Source organism: Miscanthus floridulus, chromosome 9 (assembly GCF_019320115.1).
Source record: "Miscanthus floridulus cultivar M001 chromosome 9, ASM1932011v1, whole genome shotgun sequence".
NCBI lineage: Eukaryota > Viridiplantae > Streptophyta > Magnoliopsida > Poales > Poaceae > Miscanthus > Miscanthus floridulus.
The window spans coordinates 96,463,558-96,485,643 of NC_089588.1; the positions used below are offsets into that span (position 1 = coordinate 96,463,558).

At 45.7% G+C, this 22,086-nt stretch overlaps 2 pseudogenes; both read right to left on the reverse strand.

Moving 5' to 3' along the window:
* Positions 1–8,792: 8,792 nt before the first annotated feature.
* Positions 8,793–14,233, reverse strand: LOC136482432 (geraniol 8-hydroxylase-like; annotated as a pseudogene).
* LOC136483890 (sulfoquinovosyl transferase SQD2-like) lies at positions 9,899–12,855 on the reverse strand (annotated as a pseudogene).
* Positions 14,234–22,086: the final 7,853 nt, after the last annotated feature.

Consider the following 22,086-nt stretch of genomic DNA (forward strand, 5'->3'; position numbering starts at 1 on the left):
GCATGCATGATTTGAATTGTGAGCTTAGAAAACATGATTTTTGTTTTCTCAGTCTGTTACTATGGTACAAACTTGGTTTGTTCCGATTTCACATAAAAAAATGAATTATATGTTTCTATATATGGTAATTGTTATTGCTCCTTTTTTTTATTTGTTCTCGTTGCAACACATGAACATAAACCTATATGAGATAAAAAAACCAAAAAAGTTACACTACTACTAAAATCGTTTCGAGATGCGGTCCTTTTCAATTAAAGGAGGCCGGTGGGCATAGCATCCACCTTCGGCAAAACGCCTCTGTTAATTAACTAAGGGTCCGTTTAGATCCTTAGAATTGAATTTATTCTAATAATTATAATTTAGGCATAGATTAATTAAGCTAATATAGTTGCATATGTTATATATTTGTATATTTATTGTTAGACATGTAAGAGACATACTTATATGTTGCATTTTTTATTGAAAACCAGCCCACACAGCGTCCTGGTTGTAATTGTTCATGCTTCACGAAGAATGATAGAATTGACTACAAATGGGATGTTACGTACATCCACTACTGGATTCAGGTTCTTTGCCGAGTGCCTGAGGCAGGCACTCTGCAAAGGCCAAATTGCACTCGGCAAAGCCTTTGCCGAGTGCGGCACTCGGTAAAGAACACACGGCAAAAAATTGATCGGCAAAGCCCTCTTTGCCGAGTGTCTTTTATCGGGCACTCGACAAAGGCTTTGCCGAGAGCCCCGGGGGCACTCGGCAAAGAAAAGCGACCGTCACAGCGCCGGCACCGTTGACGGTCTCTTTACCGAGTGCCAAACCTGCAGGCACTCGGCAAAGATTTTTTTTTAAAAAAATTTCTTTGCCGAGTGCCCCCTGGCCGGCGCTCGGCAAAGTTTGAATTTTTTTTAAAAAAATTCTTTGCCGAGTGCCCTCTGGCTGGCACTTGGCAAAGTTTGCATTTTTTTTAAATTTCTTTGCCGAGTGCCCCCTGGCCGGCGCTCGACAAAGTTTGAATTTTTTTTTTTAAATTTCTTTGCGGAGTGCCCTCTGTCCGGCACTCGGCAAAGTTTGAATTTTTTTAAAAAAATCTTTGCCGAGTGCCATGGTCATGGCACTCGGCAAAGCTGGAAAAACGATTTTCCGAGCGCCCATTTTTCCAGCTTTGCCGAGTGCTGTGACCATGGCACTCGGCAACGGGGTCCTTTGCCGAGTGCAACACTCAGCAAAGTGACCCAAAATGGTAATTTTTGATTTTTTTTACATTCCATCATGACAAATAAATTCATACAAACATATATCACATATATATATCTCATCCATCCACACATCCATCCACACATATCACATCCATCACAATATATATCACATATATAATAATAAGTGCTCTAAGTCCATCCAAATAAATCCACAAGTCCATCAAAGTCCACAAGTGCATCACAAGTATATCACAAGTCCATCACCAAGTGAACAATAAATGAAAAAAATACAACGTGCACTCATCTCAGCCACTGCGACTATGGTGAAGACCTAGCTCCATCATTCGGAGGTGCATGAGGTGGATTATTCGAACCACCATCAGATGGAGACTACACAAAGGAGTAAAGATTGCATATGAGACAAGATTATTTGGATAGCTAATCTAGGAAGGTAGAGGCCATACAAGTAAAGCACAAGCGAAAGTAAAAAACTTTCATACTCACAGGAGTAGCTACAGCTGCAGCACGCGGAGGCAGAGGTGGAACCAACAGCCCAGCTAGCAGAGAGAAGCCCACATGTTGCCCAAGACCTTGTAGGAACTTCGTAATGTCCGTCAGCCTCTGCGCCTGGGCCTGCCGCTCGGTCCGCTCGGCGTCCAGCTGGGCCGCCAGCTCCTGACATTGCCTCATTTCTTGTTCCAGCCAGGCTTGCAATATTTTACTCCAATGTTTCAGTAATGTAAAGCTAATTAAGGTGTGTAAAGATCAATGTATGACGAGTAAAATAGGAATAACCTCGAGTGCGTCGACCCGGTGCTGTGCAGCGGTCGGTCGTGTGCGAATGGCTGGGCTCTCGCTCGTGCTCCATGCTCGGATCTAGGAGAGAGGGAGTAGAGGCCGTGTCGATGACGCCGTCACCAAGCCAGAACCGCCCATGCTTCTTGCCTTGCCCCACCCTCATGATGGCCTCTCCATCGAAGTCCTGGGTGCTCGGATCATGGTCTGACCCATGGAGCGACCTCGCCACCTTAGTGTACTCACTGATGCGGGAGTGGACGCTCGGGTTTGTGTATGCCTCGGGCAGGTCCTCCAGGTTGAAGGAGACGTCGGACGTCGCCTTGCCCTTGTGGGCCATACACCATGCTTGGAAGTCCGAGCAAGCTTGGCCACTATGTGACGCCAACTGCGAGAAAGACAGCACGATGGTTAGAAATCAGGCAGAACTGAGCGTCACAATAGATAAATGAATTCACGTACCCATGCTTGTTTGTATCCGGCGAGGCTGCGGCTTCCTTGATGGTGTGCTGGACCTTGCATCTACAAACGATGGTCCCAGGCATCCCTGTGCATCTTGAGGTACTCCTCCGTGAACCACCTCTCCACCCTCATCGCCCAGCACTCAGGATACGCTTGGCACCACTAGGTAATCATCTACACGTCATCAAGTATTGGACATATAAGAAGATCAAATTAAACCAACTTAATCTCAAAACGAATCAATATTGATGTTCTTCATTTACCTCAAGGTACTGCTCCCAGGTCCGCTGCATCTCTCTTGCGTCTTTCTTGGTTTTCCTCTCTCCAAGCTTCGACCCGTAGTAGGTTACGATGGCCTGGATGCGCACCTCGTGATGCATGTCGGCGACGAGTTTTTTATAGGCTTTGGTAGTCACCTGCTCCGCCCTAGCCTCAAATCCCTCCTTGCATCTGTAATAAGTCTACATACAAAAGCGATGTATCCATTCATTATTTCAAGAAAAGTCCAATGAGTGCGACGTATTGAGCAATGTTGTGCGAGGGAGACTTACCCAAAACTCTGCCTTCACCCACGCCGCCTTGTTGGGGTACTCCGCATCGGGGGCGATGGCGTAGTGGTCAAACGAGTAGGCCGGCTCCGTCTTTGATGCATACATGACAATGCCGGGGAAGTGTTGCCTGCACAGAAGACCCAGGATGCCGTTGACTAGCTGTGCACTACCACCCGACACAACCACCCAGTTCCTGCACAAGTGATTAAGAAAAATTATTAGTTTTTTTCATCATATCATATGAAGTAGTGGTGATAACATATAAAGTTACTTACTTTTGTCCTTCGGGGCGAATCACTGGGCGTTGGTGAGGAAGCGGAACCTGTGGGAGGCTCGCGGGACCTCGCAAGTAGACACTCGAAGAGGAGTCGGAGGAAACGGAACCCATGCCTACCGCCTCCCCCTCCTCCTCCTCCTCCTCCTCCTCGTCGGTCTGCCGAACCAGCTCCTCGTCCAACTCGTCCACGGGCGCCACCTCCTCCTGCGGCTAGCAGTCCTCCTCATGCGGCGTGGGAGGAGATGGCCCCCTCCTGCGGCTGACGGTCCTCCTCCTCCTGTTCGATCCCTCTGCCACCCCCTCGCCTCCTCCTGCAGCCGGCGTGGTCTTTGGTAAATCGAGTTCACGGACCTATGACAGTCGCCCGCCATCTTTGTTCAATCACCTACAATAAAAAAGAAAAACAAGACGTAATTAGAAATAGGTGCAACAATGAACAAAACATAATTACAAAAAACATAGTAATACATGTATGAGAAATATATGCAAAAATGAACAAAACATAATTACAAAAAATATAGTATTACATGTATTAGAAATAATCTTCATGATTGAGATTAGCTGGATCATAGGTCTCGTCATCACTATCAACATTGTCCAACTCATCAACACTATCCGAAGGAGGAATGTTGTCTTCATTGTCATTGCCTAAATGTAATCGCTTAATCATTTGTATGTCCTTCAGATTTCGGACCTCGTCTCCAGCGTCCTCGTCATCATCCCTTTCATAGTCTACTTCCATTCCTATCTCTTCGGTTAAGTCTATGTCAAACCTCCCTTGTAGCCCCTCTTCTTGACAGAACTCTCCATCATATTTGTTTGGGTTGAAGTTGTAATCTTCATCGTTTGGGACAGGTAGTTTACCGTGTGGCGATACCTTGTGCACAATAGACCAACCCTTAAGATGCTCGGCGTCTTTGCACGGGTATGATGTATAATAAACCTGGACGGCCTATTGAGCCACAATATAGACATCTTTTCCTGGATAGATGGAATCCTGTCGAATCTCGACTAGCCCAAGCTTAGGGGTCCGTCTCGTTACACCAGGATGAAACCAGTGGCATTTGAATATGACAGGAGTAAGAGGTTTGGAACCATAGAATGATAGTTCGTAGATTTCTTCAATTCTTCCATAATAGTCGAGTCCAACAGTGCCGGGCGTAACAACTCCGCTGTTTGTGGTTTTTCGATTGGGCCGACTCTGCTTGTAGCTTGCTGTGTGAAAATGATATCCATTCACGTCATAACCGGTAAATGACTTGACCCTAACGGCACAGCCGTTTGCAACCTGTCTCAGCTCGTCACTTATAGGCGCATCAGTTTGGGCTTTCTGTTTGAACCAACAAATGAAACCGGGGCTCTCTGGTCCCGCACCCCGTGAAAGAAGGGTATCATTTTCTTGCGGGGTAGGTTGCCTTGATCCATGCCAGGATTGACGAAGAAATTCCCTGTACCAACGAGAAACAAGGGGGTTGGACGAAGAAACAAGGACATACGGTGAAATGAAATAAGTTCGTTTAGAACTTACCCAATGAACGGCTGCACCTCGACAAGGTTGGTCAACACATATAGCATGATACTACGCCACTCTTCATTTTTCAATTGCTTAGTGGTCGATGCACTTGCGCTTCCGAGTTGCCCTTAGAAAAGGCTGAGGTTCGATTCATTTTCGCCAGCCTTGTAATGAGGGGGTGGATTATAAATGCTAGGAAGGTTCTCAGTGTAGTATTTCTCTATGAAGTTCGACACCTCCTCTAGAATGTATGCCTCTGTAATGGAAGCCTCAATTTTGGCTTTATTTCTACGTTTTTTGTGAAGAGTCTTCAGACATCTCTCGATTGGATAGCACCAACGGTTCTGCACGGCCCCCCCATCCGTGCCTCATACAGGAGGTGCACAATCAATTGCTGCATCGGCAAGAAGCAGCCGGGTGGAAAGATCTTCTCCAACTTACAGAGCAACACGGGTGCCGCTTTTTCCAAGTCATCAATGACGGTCTGAGAGAGCTCCTTGGCACAAAGCTGGTGGAATAAGTAGCTCAACTCTGCTAGCACTTGCCAGACATGCTCTGGGACATAGCCTCGAACCATCGCCGGAAGAAGCCGCTCAATCCATATGTGGTAGTCATGACTCTTCACCCCGTTGACTCGCAGAGTGCCTAAGTTCACTCCCCTCTTTAGATTCGCTGCATACCCAACAGGGAACAATAGCGTCTTGATCCATTCAAGTACTTCCCTCCTTTGGTCCTTTTCAAGACGAAATTGGCCTTTGGCCTTCTCCAGGTCTTGCCACGACTAGGAGGCTGCATCTCTTGATTTGGTCTATCGCACAACGTTGCCAGGTCCACTCTAGCCTTAGGGTTGTCCATAGACTTTTTAGTGTCCATGAGTGTTGCCCAAAGTGCCTCGGTGACATTCTTTTCAGTGTGCATTACATCAATGTTATGTGGAAGAAGAAGGTCATCGAAATAGGGGAGCCTTGTCATGCCCGAGATATGAGTCTACATATGTTGCTCACCATATCCCACAAAACCACCTTCTTCATTGGGCATGAGAGCATCTATCTGAGCATGAACCTCGGCACCAGTCATCATCTGCGATGCAGGGTTTGCCACTTTGACACCTTTCGTAAAGTTCTTGATGTCTTGTCTGAATGGATGGTCAAGAGATAGGAGTTGACGATGTCTGTCGAACGACGAATACTTGCCACCCTTCTGCAACCAAATGAACCTCACACCTTCCTTGCATATTGGGCATGGGAACTTCCCGTGAACACACCAGGCGTAGAATATCCCATACACTAGGAAGTCATGCAGGGAGTAGTGGTACCAAACATGCATTTTGAAGGTTGTCTTTGTAGCTCGATCGTATGTCCATACCCCTTCGTCCCAAGCACGGACCAATTCATCAAACACGGGCTCCATGAACACACCCATATTACTCCCTGGGTGTCCAGGAATTATCAACGACAAGAATACATTATGTCGTTGAAAGGAGGCACCGGGGGGGGGGGAGATTAAGGGGGATAACGAAGACGGGCCAACATGTGTATGGGGCAGCCATCATTCCATAAGGATTGAACCCATCTATTGCCAGCACGACACGTACATTACGAGCCTTATCTACTTTGTCACGATGTTTGTCATTAAAGCGGATCCAGCTTCACCATCGGATGGATGTACCATCTTATCAGGATTATACCGTTTGCCATTTTTGTGCTATGTCATCTGTTTCGCGGATTCCTCGGTCATGTATAGCCGTTGGATCCTCAGTAGGAACGGAAGGTACTGTAGGATTTTCACGGGGATCGTAAGTTGCCTCTTCTGGCCATCATCAGAGTCTACCTCCAGGTACCTGGAGGATTTACACTTTGGACAGAACTTTGCATGCTCGTGTTCTTTCCTAAATAGGACGCACCCCTTCGGACAAGCATGTATTTGCTCATACGGCATCTTAAGTGCATGAAGGAGTTTCTGTGACTCGTATATGCTCTTTTGCAGAATGTGACCCTTCGGAAGCAGGGTGCCAATCACGGCCAACATCTTATCGAAGCCAGGTCGACTCAAGTTTAACTCGGACTTCAACCCCATTAAGCGTCCAATGGCATCTAGTTGAGACACCGTTGACCGATCGTGAAGGGGTTTCTGTGCTGAGTCCATCATGTCATAGAACGCCTGTGCGGCTGCCTCCATCTCCTCCTTCTTACGTCCCTCATCGAACTGTCCTTGATGAAAGTCATCTAACATGTCTGCTACCCCGGCATAAGCATCAAAAGCCTCCACCCGTGGTCTCACCACCTCCTCTCTAATACGATGGGCTTCACCATGGTGAACCCACCGGGTGTAGTCCGGCATAAATCCATGCTTCACAAGATGTTTACCCATTTCCACCTTGTTTACCCTTCTCCTGTTTCCACATTTGCTGCAGGGACACAAAACTAGGCAATGTCCTTTAGCAGCCTTGCCAAATGCACTGTTTAAGAAAGCATCGGTCTTGTTCATCCATTCCGTGGTGTAATCACTCAGACTTCTCCAGCCTGTGTACATACACTGACGGTCATCCATCCTCTAACATATGTATCAGCGAGTAATATAACCATCAATTGCATCTACATGGTGTTTCTACTGTCTAATAGGTGAGGATAGGTCCTAATCCCACCCGTGGATGCGTAGATGAAGTTAGTTTCCATGCTCTACTCCTATCCGAGACAGAATTTCGGCAGCACCTCCCCACTGATATCACATATAGAGATGTCCTGGTTTGTAAGCATTATATGTGACAACGTGCACGAAATCTTCTGAAATTTTTATCATAGCCTCGACATACGATATCACGACATCTCAACAAGTTTCATGATTTTCGGACTTCGTTTGGTTTTTATAGAATTTAAAAACACTTCGCATGCAAGTTCGCGGTCATGTTTCGTGAACAAGATGTCCGAAATTTCAGGTCCGTTCCTGGATACGGCCTCACACTACACTCACTAACATGACTATCAGTTTTTGATCCATTAAATTCCATTATTCGTACCACGTGCAGTTCAAATTTATATTTTTTAAAAAAATTCAAGTAAACGAAATAAAGTAACTAAATATATCAAAAAGCCACAAAAATCCCCAAATTCTAACGAGGAGTTTCTGGTGCTTTAAAAGGGCTGCACAAAAAATTTGGAGGCCAAAAACAAAAAAAAAAAAACTTTGCCAAGCGCCGGGGCATGGCACTCGGCAAAGGGGTCTTTGCCGAGTGCCAAGAATAAGGCGCTCGGCAAAGAGGATTTTTTTATTTTTTTTAGAAATTTCCTCTTTGCCGAGTGCCTCCACAGGGGCACTCGGCAAAGACATTTAAAAAAAAATTAAATCTTTGCCGAGTGCCGTGTTAGGGGCACTCGGCAAAGTATTTTTTTAAAAAAAACTTTGCCAAGTGTCAGATCTGAGGCACTCGGCAAAGACATTTAAAAAAAAAATTAAATCTTTGCCGAGTACCGTGTTAAGGGCACTCGGCAAAGTATTTTTTTAAAAAAAAACTTTGCCGAGTGCCTAACAGCAGGCACTCGGCAAAGAAGGACGTGGCCGAACACCGTTACGCGGGCAGCCTATGCCGAGTGCCGCGCTTTTGCCGAGAGTCTGGTGCCCTTTTTTGCCGAGTGCCCGGTACTCGGCAAAGAAGGTCTTTGCCGAGTGCCCGATTTTTGACACTCGGCAAAGCAGTTTACATTCGGCAAAAGCTCTGTTTCCAGTAGTGATCACACTCTAAAATCATGTTTTTTTTGGTAATAACACAACACACGTTTGAATTGTCATGGCATTATCTTGCTCCTGTTGCAATGTACGGACACGATCCTAATGAGCTAGATATGTGGCTTATTTTTTATTTCACATGTTACTTGAAAAAGAAAAGATGGAGGTGGAAATTACACGTCGGTCACCACGGGTCCACGGCTAGCTTAACTTGCCACTCACCACATCTGATCCAGTATGTGCACACACGTATACAATGATATGCATGATGTGCGATTGATTTAAACTGGTGTCGCCATAGCCTGCAGTGGCGTAGCCATCGACAGGTTGAGGCCAAGCCTGTCAGTCATGTCCAGCCCCCCCGTTCTTGTCATCATCTGCCGGAGGAAGAAGACTCCACTCAAAGCGATGCAGCAAGGACGCGAGCATGAGATGAACCATGTGAAGAGCCAGCGGCATCCCCGGGCACATCCTCCTCCCGGACTCAAACGGCAGGAGCTCGAAGTCTCAGCCACGGAAGTCGACTGCTTTCTCGTCGTCCTCTGGCCGATCGCCCACACGTTCACCACGACGCGTGCGCCCTTGGGCACCTCGTAGCCGCCGCGGATCTGCATCGTCGTCTCGGCCTGGTGCGGAAGCAGGAGCGGCGCCGGAGGGTGGATGCGGAACGTCTCCTTCACGATGGCCTGGAGGTACTTGAGCTGCTCAATGTCGGACTCCTCGACCTCCGATCTGGAGCCGATCACCTGCGCGAGCTCGGCGCGAGCTTTTGCCATGGAGGATGGGTTCAGTAGCAGCTCGGCCATGACCCATTCTACCCACTACGTAGAATATGATTTTTAGGGGCGGCTCCAGAGGCTCTGTAGGGACGGTTTGCCCAGCCGCCCCTACGCAAGGGTCTCTACAAATCATGTATTTGTAGGGGCGGTTCCTATGCCGCCCTTACAAATCGATCTGTAGGGGCGGTTGTTACTGTAGCCGCCCCTACAAATCGATTTATAGGGGCGGTCTGGGAACACCAGCTGCCCCTACAAATCGATTTGTAGTGGCGGCTACAGTACCAACCGCCCCTATAAATCATTTTTCCGTCAAAAAAAAATTAAATTTACAATTCAAATTCGACCAGAACATTAAACGACGTAAGAATTTAAACATTGGTACAAGAGGAGAGGGGTGAGGTCAACAGGCAGCAACTTGCATGCTTTCAGTTTACAGGCAGGAGGAAGAGGAATGGTAGGTAAGTTGAAGAATTCTAATGATATACTTGTCAACCAAAGAATCTCAGCTCAAGTCATCACAGTTGCGGGTTCCCAAACAATTATTGTACTCTACTGTCATCATTGTAGAAGTAATAGTCCTGGCACACAAAAGATGATCAGTTAGTGGTTTATACTTTATATAGGAGCATCAACAGTATGAAAAACTTCAAAATCTACCCTGAATGCATCAAAGCAATATCTAGAGAAGGATGCAGTGAATTGTGTTGAACTGCTGATTAACAAGATCAGATGAACTGTCCAGACTAATGTGTTACATCTGGGATAAGATTCATCATAGTTTTAGTAGAGGTGATTACAGACAACATCAACTATGACAAGACAACCTCAGGCATGAACAATGTATTAAACGGTTATAAGAACCAACAATGTGAAAAGCAATGCAACGATCCTGCTCACTTTCAGTACACGGTTGAGAAAAATTAAGGTAAGCATGATAGTCAGCCATTGTTTCACATGTCATTTCTTACTTTACATCAGATATCAAATACTTATTAATCCTTATCAGCTTGAATTATGAGGTTCAGATTTCTTATCAGCACCCATGCTGACTAATGAACTGAACAATAGCGTAAGAGTTAAGGAATAAAAGCAAGGTGCTGCATTGGTCATACCTGTATGGTCCATCTCCGATAAATGCAATTCTTACTCCAGGCAACCTATCCATTACCCTGATAAAAAAAAGCAAAATTAGTTCCAAGTAACCAATGATGTAAGGCATGAATGAAGAATAAGTATGGCATTTGGATCATTTAATTTAGTTGCATTACTCTTTGTTTTTAATAAAGATGCATCATGTTTGTCAACTAAGAATCAAAGATCAAATCAATCACAGAAGGAGCAAGTACGATAATAGCTTACATCTTCAAAAAATCCAAATTTTTCTCACGCCCAAAACGTCCGACATGAATTACCAGTGGTTTTTCAGGCTCACCGTCACTGAAAGAATACATCAAGCAACATAAGCTTAGACAATCTATCTCAACTTGCTGCATACAAAACATTCAGGAAGAAAGCAAACAGAATATTACCTCAGCCTGACTCGCATCTCATGAGTCATGATTGCGAAATCTAGGATGGAAGCTTGCAGAATCAACACCTTTGTTCCAAAGGCGTATTCTGTTAGCTGAACAAGGAGGGAAATCACATCTTTAGCATCATAACATGAATAAAAACATATGCACATCTGGTACATTGTGTAAAAAAATTTGACCAACCTGATATGACCTGGGCAGTTTCAAAATCTTTGCTGATAGCAGCAGATGGTACTAAAGTTAAATCAGCAGCTCTATGAAGGAATCCTGTGTTTTGGGAATAACAGGACCAAGAATCAGCATGTTTCACAGACAGGCATGCAAGTTACTGTTTACAAAAGCAGAGATAATGTGAGTAAAATGCTCACTTATGACTTGCCACATTGGCTCCACAAGCCAGCTAAATGTATATATTGGTATGTATCTGCAAGCAAAAGAAATATGATAATCAGAGAGATTCGATGATTAATGATTGACTGTTAAAATAAAGTTACCATAATTCCAGGAGAAGACGCATGAATAATGTCAGGTTTGAACTTTGCAACCTCCGAAATGATCCTAGGACTAAGTGCCAGCGAAAGAGGGACTTTTCCATACATGGGGCATGGGAAGCTGTAAAGGATGAGAAAACAGCCATAAGCATAAGATTCCACCACTAAAGGTACCACATATCATTTTTTTAGGAAAGGTATCCTTATGATCTGGATTAAGTCTCTACTTCGTACGGAGTAGAAGCTAGCTGCCAATGTTTCTTAGTGGCAGCTTTTATACAGAGTTGGCATTCTCATTTCATTCTTTGAACAACAACGAGAAAACTCAGGCCTTCAAAAAATATTGCCTAAACTGCTACTGATATCCTACAGACAGAAGTTGACAAAAGTATCCTGAAAAAGTCAAAGGAGATGTCAGTCGAGGAGGATCTGGGCGGCCGGTGGGGAAAACAAACAAAGCAGCGGATCCAGGCTCGCACTCCATGCTTGGATATATACGAAACAAGGCATATATACGAAACAAGGCATATCTGAGATTATTTTAAGATCAATGCAAACCAAACAAGGCATATATACGATTTCTTTAAATAAGCACAACTCCATGCTTGGATAATAATAAAAACCTCCCAAAAGGATCTACATCAACAGCTATTTTACTTATCTTTTTGCAACACAAATTAGAGATGGGGAGTTAAATGTGAGCTATCATACCATTATAAGCTACATTTTATCTCATCAGTATGATCTACTAAACATATGTCACAGCACGCCGCCACTGGACTTTGAAAAGATGATCTCACATGGTGTCTTGGTGATGAGGACGATGGATACCACTAGATCAACTACCAAGAAAGGATTAGGATTGCCCAACCACCCAGAGTCTTCCCCTTAATTCCATAGGCTCAAACAAGAACTAGCACACGTGCAGATCAGATCACCGAAAACTGATAGCACGCAGAGCAAAGCAGATCACCAGGAACTCACCTTACCATGCGACCCCGGAGCCCGAATCAAGTCTGCCCCGCCGCCTCACACGCACATACGAGCCTCTGCTTCTCTGCACAAGGCACGCAGCCATGAATCAGAGCTGTTATGATCCGAAAATCTCATCAAAAAAATAATCAAGAACGCATAGCAAGGTTAGGGTTAGGAGAAACGGTTGGAGAGGGAGAGGAGAGCGAGAAGGGGATGGGGATCTGCAATACTCACCGGCGAGGATGCGACAGAGGAGGGGGCGATGGGGAGGGCGCGTTTCCGTGCGACAGAGGAGGGGGGCGATGTGTCCTCCGCCACCGTGCCTCCGCTGGGGGGAGGGGACAGGGTCCCGCGCGCCGCCGGCGCAGGAGGAGGGGGACGGGCCCCCGCGCGACTGCCGGCGCTGGAGGAGGGCACCGAGCCCCGCGCGACCGCCGGGAGGCCGCGCCCCAGAACCCCCGCCACCCTAGGGTGCGCCGCCGAGTGCCGCCGCGCGGAGAATAGGGGGTGCGACGCCGTGCGCCTCCGCTGGGTGCTGCCACGCGAAGAAGAGGGAGGTCCCGGCCGTCACCGCGTGGGAGAGAGGGAGGGGCGGCGTGGGGGAGAGACGGAGGGGCTCGGAGGAGAGGGAGAGCGAGAGAGAGAGAGAGGGAGTTGAGACGGAGAGAGAGAGAGGAGAGGTCAGTAGATATTTTGGATTGACAGCGACTGTACATGGGCATTTGTAGGGGCGGCTCAATCACCAGCCGCCCCTACAAATATCAACTCTGGGGGCGGCTGGTGAGTGAGTCGCCCCTACAAATTAGACCCATTTGTAGGGGCGGCTCGTATCACCAACCGCCCCTGCTGTTCCATTTGTAGGGACGGCTGGTGTCTGGGCTTTCGAGCACGCTACTGTAGGGGCGGCTCCATCATCAGCCGCCTCTAAAAAAAAATTCCTCCCGTTGCTAAAAAAAAAAAAACTGTTTTTTACGTAGTGACCGTCGCTGCGCTTGTGTCGGTGCCGGCATTGAATAGGTCGGACATCAACGACAGGAGCGTCTGACGATCAAAGCCCCGCCATCCTCGGCGCCACGGTAGTCGAGCAGCACGTCCAGGAAGTCTTTCATGGGAGCGGTGGCGGAGGCGGCGCGCTCCTGCAGGCGGCGCTCGATCTGCTTGTCGATCATGGCGTGCAGCCGCTCGAACAAGCTCTCGATGCGCCTCCTCAGCCCCTGCGGGTCCAACCACGCGACCTCGGGGAAGAAGTCCGATACGTTGGGCAAGCCAACGGCAGCGTTCGTCTCCGCGAGAACGCCCTCAAATGATGACGATGACGACGAGCTGTCGTCGTCGATGTCTGCGAGGTCGGTGGAGAAGATGGTGGAGGAGAGCAGGTTGACCGCGGTCACGAAGGCCAGGCGGTTGACGCCGACAGGCACGCCCTCGCGCGCCAGCCGCGCGACGTGGGAGACGAGCCGCCGGCCGCCGCACCTTGTCCCGGCGGAGGCGGAGGGACTGCTTCGTGTCGAGGCTGTGCGGCGCGAAGAGCTCCGCCGAGCACACCTTGCGGAGCGAGTGCCAGCGGGGGCTGCTGGTGGGGAGCCAGCCCATGGAGTGCGTGTAGTGCGCGAACACGTGGGCGCTGTCCAGGAGCGAGCGCCCGGAGAAGGCGGCGTCGTGGAGCTGGAGGAAGTCGATGGCGGCGTCCGCAGACGAGGCCACGATGGTGGTGACCGTGCCGAGGCGGAGGGCCATCACCGGGCCGTGGCGCTCCGCGAGGCGCGCCAGGGAGCGGTGCGCGGGAGGGCGCCGAGGGAAAAGAGGCTGCCGACGAGAAGCAGAGGTCGGGGACCGGGAGGCAGGTTGCGGCGTCTGTCGGCGCAGAGGCCGAGGCGTGGTACAGGGAGGAGAGGGCGAGGACCAGGCAGCATGGGGCGTACAAGAGGAGGAGCTCCATGTCCATGGTGGCCGGGTGACAACTAGCTAGCTTGGTGATCCAGCTTGTGACGAGAGCTGTCCGGAGCAATGCAATGTACATACTTTTATATATATAGCTAGCGCCTAGGGCGCAACACAACTGTTGATTGGTAGAACACAGCGCCGCAGGGGATCGACATCACATCTAGATTACTATACAAAAGGATTCTTATCATCATCTCTTCACCCAGCGAAAAAACACGTAATTCTAGAACCTCTAGAACATCTGCAGCAACACTACTCAATTGACCCCTATCCCCAATTTGTGCAGTGGAGATTAAAAACTCAACTCCAACAGCCCCCTACTAGACCTTCCAAATTTATTGGCATCCTATTTTACCCTCCCACCACCCATTTCTGTTGCCCCCCCCCCCCCTCCCCCCCCCGACCTATCTGACAACCCTAATATATTCCTTCCTGTTTCTTCTTCGTGTGAGCTCACGATGTCTTCCCCTCGCCCTGCCAGCGTGTCCTTGCCCCAGCGCGGGAGGCGGCACAGCCATCCTCGGTGCGGGCGCGGGTCTTTCTCGTTGGTTGTCGATGCGTGCCTTCCCTACCCACATAGGTGGCCGGTGCCTACGGCCCTTCCCCGCTAGTGACAGGTGCAATCCTTCCCTGTCCTGCCTGCAAGTTCTTCAATGGCAACAAGGAAACAAAGAACACGACATGTTGGTCTCACATGTCATTCTCTACTAGCATTGATTTGGGAGACCAGTTTTCCGTAGTACTGGAGAAGTCCATGAAAAATAAGTAGTATTAAAATAGGTGGCTACCCAAACAGACAATGCAAGTAGGGAGTCCAATTTAGGTAGCATTGCTGGAGATGCTCTTACAAACCAAAAACTCAACATCGGCTGAGATCAACCGGCGTATCCTCAAGGAGGCAAGTGTTCAAATATTTAAAGATACACGCCTCGCACGTGTTCTAAAAAACAAGACATCGGTAGCCTGCTTGTAGCTTTCCACCAAATTGATTGACGAAATCTTGAACCTCACTTCTTCTTTTTATTTACATGCAATCATACATGGGATTATACAATTTACAGAGGACGAGCAAGGATGGTTGCAAATATCATAGCATGAATAGGCTCTGTACGTCTTTACTAATATTATTGTAGATATTTTTCTTCTCGAAAATGTAGAAGAGTTGCATATCATTGCATTGTTGATGTGCATCTGGACGCCATATCCTGAATAGAATAATATTTATTTTCCTTTGTTGCACATACGTGATGCATCTAGAGCTTTCCAAACACATCATCCTGCCAATGATATTTCATTTGTTGCTTTACGTGATATCTCTATCAGGCCGACTTCAAGATGATGTACACCATCACCAATTTTCTCAAATATTCTATATATTAGCAAATCTTTCAAACTTGGCCGAATATAATAATCAGCCGCACGTGAGAATATCTATTAATTCTCTCAAGTCATGACACGTGCACTTTCCTCGATCCTTTTGACTTTTTCCTTATTTCACATGAGGAGATCTTGGAGGCTTCTCCAAAATTGAATAATATTTCCTGGCCGGCTCCCAAATATCCACTAATTATCAGATTTTCTTGTTTTTGACATGGGCCAATCTCTTCCTCTCCAGGGTAAGCTTACCAAATTTTGGTGTCAACACAGGCCCCCCTAGTTCAGAGTATGAATTTTCATGCTTCAAACTATTTTGGTCCGATGGTCTTCCTTCCTGAATCAACGATATCTAATCTGCTTCGGCTCCCGATAAATCATCTTCAAAATTAATACTCCTCTGTATCTTGCAATCGGCTTTCATGAGCCGATACTTTTGATGTCTTGCTTGGATTCCATCTTCTTGAACTCCTGACCGTTAATCTGCTTTAGCCAATTAGGGGCTAGCCCCCGGGTCTATAATTATATAATCGGCTATCTAGAGACAATTATCATAAACATCAGCCTCTTCCTTGCTACTGGCCATTAAGTATCAGTATGTGACTGGCAGTCTGCCTTTTTATGCAAAGCTTTCTTGATTGGCTTGTTGCATCGTGAATTCGACATCGGCAACATCGTTACCCATGATCCAATCCATCGGCTAATCACCATATCAATGTTAAGAAAAAACAGTCTTCTTTCGAGGAGCCGAGGATTTTTCTGGCAGCAATATTACCTTCTTCCAAGCCTCACCTACACATGTGAACTTTGAAGTGTCTACCACACCATCTTGGGTGGTTGAAGAATAGAACGGATTAGAATCCAATCATCTTTGCTTCTCCTGCTCAGAAAACTTGGTTTTTTTTGAAAGATTTTCAAATTAAAACATAGCTTTGCTCCTCAAATGATTCTCTCAGATCGCTCAATGTGTATAGTTTCTCTCCAAGCACTATGCCAGAAAACGTTATCAGTGACGCGTGTAGAGGGCTTTCAATGACGCGTAAAATACGCGTCACTGATGTTGCGTCAGTGATAAGGGCATATCAGTGACGCGTAAATACGCGTCACTGATAACCCTCTATCAGCGACGCGTGTATTCAAGACGCGTCACTGATAAATGGTTATCAGCAACGCGTGTGGCCAAGACGCGTCACTGATAACCCTCTATCAGCGACGTGTCCAGCCAAGACGCGTCACTAATAACTATTTCAGAAAAACAAAAAAAAAACTACAATGACCCTATATACATCTAATATGACCCTATATATATAAATATATACACACACATCAGACAAGTTCCACCATTTCAACAATCAATTCTTAGTGCAGGGCGCACGCCATCGCGCGCACATGCAGTTACATATTTGAAGAACACAATGCATAGTATGACACATTGGGAGATGTAAACAAACATAAAAGTGGTCCTAGGAGAGTAGTGAGCAGGTTCAGATTTCTAAATTACATAACTTCTAGTTCAAGTTCAGGCTAACATAGCATTTGAGCAGGTTCAGGCTAACATAGCATTTGAGCAGTACAGAATGAGGTGGTGCATCCCTCCTGGTCACTTGATTTTTTTCGCTTCCTCCTATTCTTCTCAGATGGACCATCGCTCTTCTGCTTTAAAGCAACGTCCTATAATGGCATGGCATCTCTCTATAAATATGTGAAACTACAGAGGCATCGAATTTTGAGTCTCATGGCATGGCTGCATCTGTCTATAAATATGTGAAACTACAGAGGCAACGAATTTTGAGTGGCAAAGCACAACATTAAAAGAAAGCTGTTTTGTAAAAGATATTCAGAGTTCATCACATGGCCTGAAACTCTAAGTATTAGCAGATCAAATGTCTAACATTATTTAAGTCCTCTATCTAATTGACATTCCCTTGTATCTATAACTTGCTGCTAGCTGTTACAAGGTGTCTCAACTCATGTTATTTTCATTGGCCATATTTGAAAGCTGAAAATGGCCTTAATGTTGATTCTGCAAGTGTAGAGAGGCATAAACAATGACATTATTGGAAAAACACTTCGGGTGTAGAAAGGTACGTACATACTTTACATTTGCTGTTCCTAGGCTAAAGTGCTCTGGTTGCTGATTCTCTGCCACGCTGAACAAGGCGTTAGCTTCAAACCTTGCTGTACAAAGCAACAACGCTAACAATAAACCAATATAATTCAGATCATCATCTCCAAGAATCCACATATATGACTGATTGACTGAACCGCAGAGCAGCAGCCTGTAGTAAGAAAAAAACAAAGGTTCAATTAGTGAACAAACAAAGGAGCTGCTGCTGCAGAGCGGGAAGAGCAAGGCAAGACTAGGCCATCAAATACATAGTCCAGACCCCAAAAAAAATTGGCCTAACAATGTAAATCCAAGAAGAGTGACTACAGCTACCATTTTCCTTTGGTACAGTATGATTTTTAGCAATCAAAACAGCACAACTTGTGCAATACTATTCAAAGTTGGTTACTGTGCTACAGAATTCAAATTTCCTAGTTGTCTCCCACCCTCCAGCAAGATAACTTGATGACTACTACAGACCCTACAGTACAAGGCCTCCTCATTTCAAGGTTACAAGATGTGAATAACATGAGCATGGCAGTAATTAAAAATCAATGATGGATAGCTACCTGCATTTGCTAGAGTGGTTTATTACCAGCTAGAAGCCAACATAGCTATCTGCAGTCCTGCAAGCATCAAAATTTAAGTATAGGCTGATTACAACTAAATCTGAGAGGCCGACTACAGCTACAGCTTATAAATCTGAGAGGAAATGCTACAACTAAACAACTATAACTATAGGCAATATGAAACACTGAATTGCACTGGTACACTATTAATATTTCTAACTTATTATATTTCAGCAACTGATTTGTGTAAAACAATCAGTTGCTGAACTAAAATGTAGAAAATAATAATAGCATCGATAGTTATATGTATTCTTTTATTTACACAAATCCAAATGAACAGCTAGCTGTCATTTTTGATTCATGGCCAAAAGATCTCAATAACTGATCTCATTTCATATTTCTCTACTCTTAAGGTACAGAATGATTAAGACTTCCATAGCAGTATTTATCTAAAAGGCTACAGATAAAACGCTTTTGTTTATGTGGAAAGCCACACTTTCCTACTACAGATAGCATAAATCAGTGAATCACGTGATGTGCAACAGATGTGTGTGTATAGTTAAATTATTTGTCTCCAGATCAGTACTTCAGGTGCCTAATTCAATTCCGATCTCTTATAAACATATAAAACAGTATACATCATACATCAGGGAACATTAGACCATATCTATTGCTATGTTGTCCAAAGTTCACTAATCACTAGTTCGCTGAAGACACTAGTAGGAACTAGTAGGGACACTAATGTTATATCTGAGGGTTGAAGCTGGAATCAAACTTGTGTTTTCTCCTCAGATTCAAGACATGTAAATATTTTGAGTCATTGAGATGATTGATTTTTAACTTCAGTAATTTTTTTATCTAGACTTGGTGTCAATGGGTGCTGGACAGTGTCAGTGCGAATTTCCCAGTGTCACCAAAAAAATTCTGGTGGATTGGCACGGTAGGAATGGTTTTGCAAAGGTTTGATAGCATAAAAAAAACTGTGAGATGGAACAGCAAAGAAGAAAAACCTGTACATGCCTCAAGTCAGTGCTAACAGCAAAGAAGAAAAACCTGTGAGATGGATGTATCAATATCCTAAGTTACTTATTGAGCCCAACATGACAATAATAGGGGTAGTTGTAAAAATTTTTAGTCATATATAAAGTGACCACTTAGATTGAATTGGTCAGGAAAGGAAGAAAGAAAAGGCGTCCATAGAGTTAGAGAACAGCACCCATACCTTCCTAATTCCAGAACACGTCGTCCATCCAAAATCGACTGGTTCCTAACCAGCCATGTAGCAAATGAAAATGTCCCAAGCCATAACAGTACTGCAATATTTATTTATGTGTCTTGCAGATGGCCAGTCACTTGGTCTTGTGTTTTAGACCTGAAGGATATAAAATCATTAGGGCATCAGAGTGTAGCCTTGGGTTTACCAAACCAAAAAGGACTACATATTTTTGTTAGGGTTTACCAAACCTAAAACTGTCTTACCTAAATTTCCAGATAGTTAAACATCAGCTTACTAATTTTGCACAAGTTACAATGTAACAGCTACATCATTCCAACTCACATGTGTCACGTAATTACCACAAATTAGTGATTGGGTAAAGCAATAAACTTATTACCCAGCATATTGTCACATAAGTTTCAAACAAATCTGAATATAACCTAGCATAGAGATTGCAGTACAAACAAATATTAGTTTTAGAAAAATTTGCGAAACATCAAGTCAGGTGGTCTTGCTGGCATTGCGTCGAACACCTGCTAAGCGTGCGCTGAAGACACAATATGGCTCGAAGAAAGTACTCCGCGTCAGTGGTTTGGGAGACCCTGCTTGAGCAGAAGGTGCTGCGGGGAAGGGGAGAGGAGTGGGAGGGTTCTCACCGACGCCGGTGCACGGGAGCCCACGCGCCGTCGCTGTAGGGCGCCGGGACTGAAGAGGTTGCACACCGTCACCGATACGAGCTGGGGCCACATGCGCCGCTGCCGTAGGGAACCCTGCCTGCCCCGCCCGGAGCCACCACCGCCTGCAGCGCCTAGAGCAACCCCTGCCTATGCAGAAGAGAGGCGGAGGCTCCATCCAGATCTGTAGGAGAAAGAGAGAGATGGCGGTGGGGGAAGAGGACTGGTGGAGGTGGAGGAAGAGACGTGAGGGGTGGCGGTAGCCGAAGGAGGAGAAGGGGCGACCAGCGGCGGGCGGGCGGCGGGCGGCGGAGTGGCGTCGGGACGGAGGCGAGAGAAAGAGAGGGGGGTAGGAACGCGTGATGAGGTGAGGTGCCGTCCGAGTGGAGTCTGTACAGGAGGGTGGGGAGCGGAGTCCGGACTTCACTTTTTAGTAAAGCGTATTTGATAATTTTTTCGGGTCCGAGACCTTGAGTGACGTGTTTTGTCCCAACGAGTCTATGATAACAGCTACGGCTATGAGTGACGTGTATTCTTAAGAATCGTCGCTGGTAACTCGTCATCAGTGACGCGTTTTTGTCTCCAGACCATGGGCGGCACCTGACTAGTGACGCGTTTTGTGTACCCGCGTCACTGATCCGATGTTAGTGACACGTTTTAATTTTTGGTCACTAAGCAAGGTGTCACCGATAAGCTTTTCTGGCATAGTGAAGGCATTGTTTTGCCTCTTTTCACCCTACTTCTTAAAAGCTTATGTGAAGTTTGGGTAGGGATAAAATGTGTAGCATACTTACCTTTCATATATTGTAAGGTCAAACCCCGGATCCAAGGAGAGAAGTGTCATACTTTTAGATCAAGATGTGCATGTGCATGGAATATTTGGTAGCTAACCTAATTCTACTATGCTCTCTGAGACATATTTCTCTCTTGTGGAAAATTTTTGCAAGAACATGGGCTATCTCTATTTTCACCTCTTCTTTTTCTTTTCTTCTTCTTTTTTTTTCTTTTTACTTTGGACCTCTTTTGTGTCCATTTTTATTTTTGTATAACCCACGTCGCTTTTTACAACAAACTTTTGAGAGAAATATCATCAAGAACTTAGAACATTTATTTTGATAGAACCTAACAAATATATTTTTGTCTTCTCCTAGTTTAGGAGCAGAATATTTTGAGGCAGATGTTGTACTTCCAGTGTAGAAGCAGCACATATATGTGGCGTGTACGTGATCTTGATCTTGGGAGCATGACAAATCTCTCAACAAGGATCAACAAGACTTGACAAAACTCAACACAGAGCAAGCAGCTTATGTGGAAGGTTTCTTAATATATGGCCTTGGTAGGAAATTCAATATCATTGAGGAGACAAGCCATTGACTTTGAATTTTTTATAAGAAAATTTCCCAAGTACTTTGCAAAAAGAAACAAGGTTCCTTTCATCATACCATATCTCATTCATCAACTCTCATATCTGCAGGCATGTTCGTCCACTCTGAGCCGATGAGTGACTCATCTCCACGAGAAAATATAATTGATGTAGAAGAGGATGCTCTCGGCCCTGTCTGTTAGCGTCACATTCTTGCCGTCATTGTCATCTGTGAGCTCCTTGACCATGCTCCATGGCAGCTTGCTGTGGTTGTTGCTAGCCTTGCGTTGTTCTCTTGGGGAGCAAATGATTCATCGGCTTGGGGGCAGCCGATTCTTCTCTGTGAAAAGTTATCGGTCAGGGTGCTTTAGCAGAGGAGTGTCCTGATAAAGTGATAGTATTTTCAGCCGATGATAGAAGTAAGGCTATTTAATTTATCATCTTTGCTTCATATTTCTAAACCATCAGCTTCACTTTTATGCTTGCTACTGTTTATCATGGTCGAACCACTTATATTCTTGACTGTAATTAGCGCTGGAAGTAAGAATCGG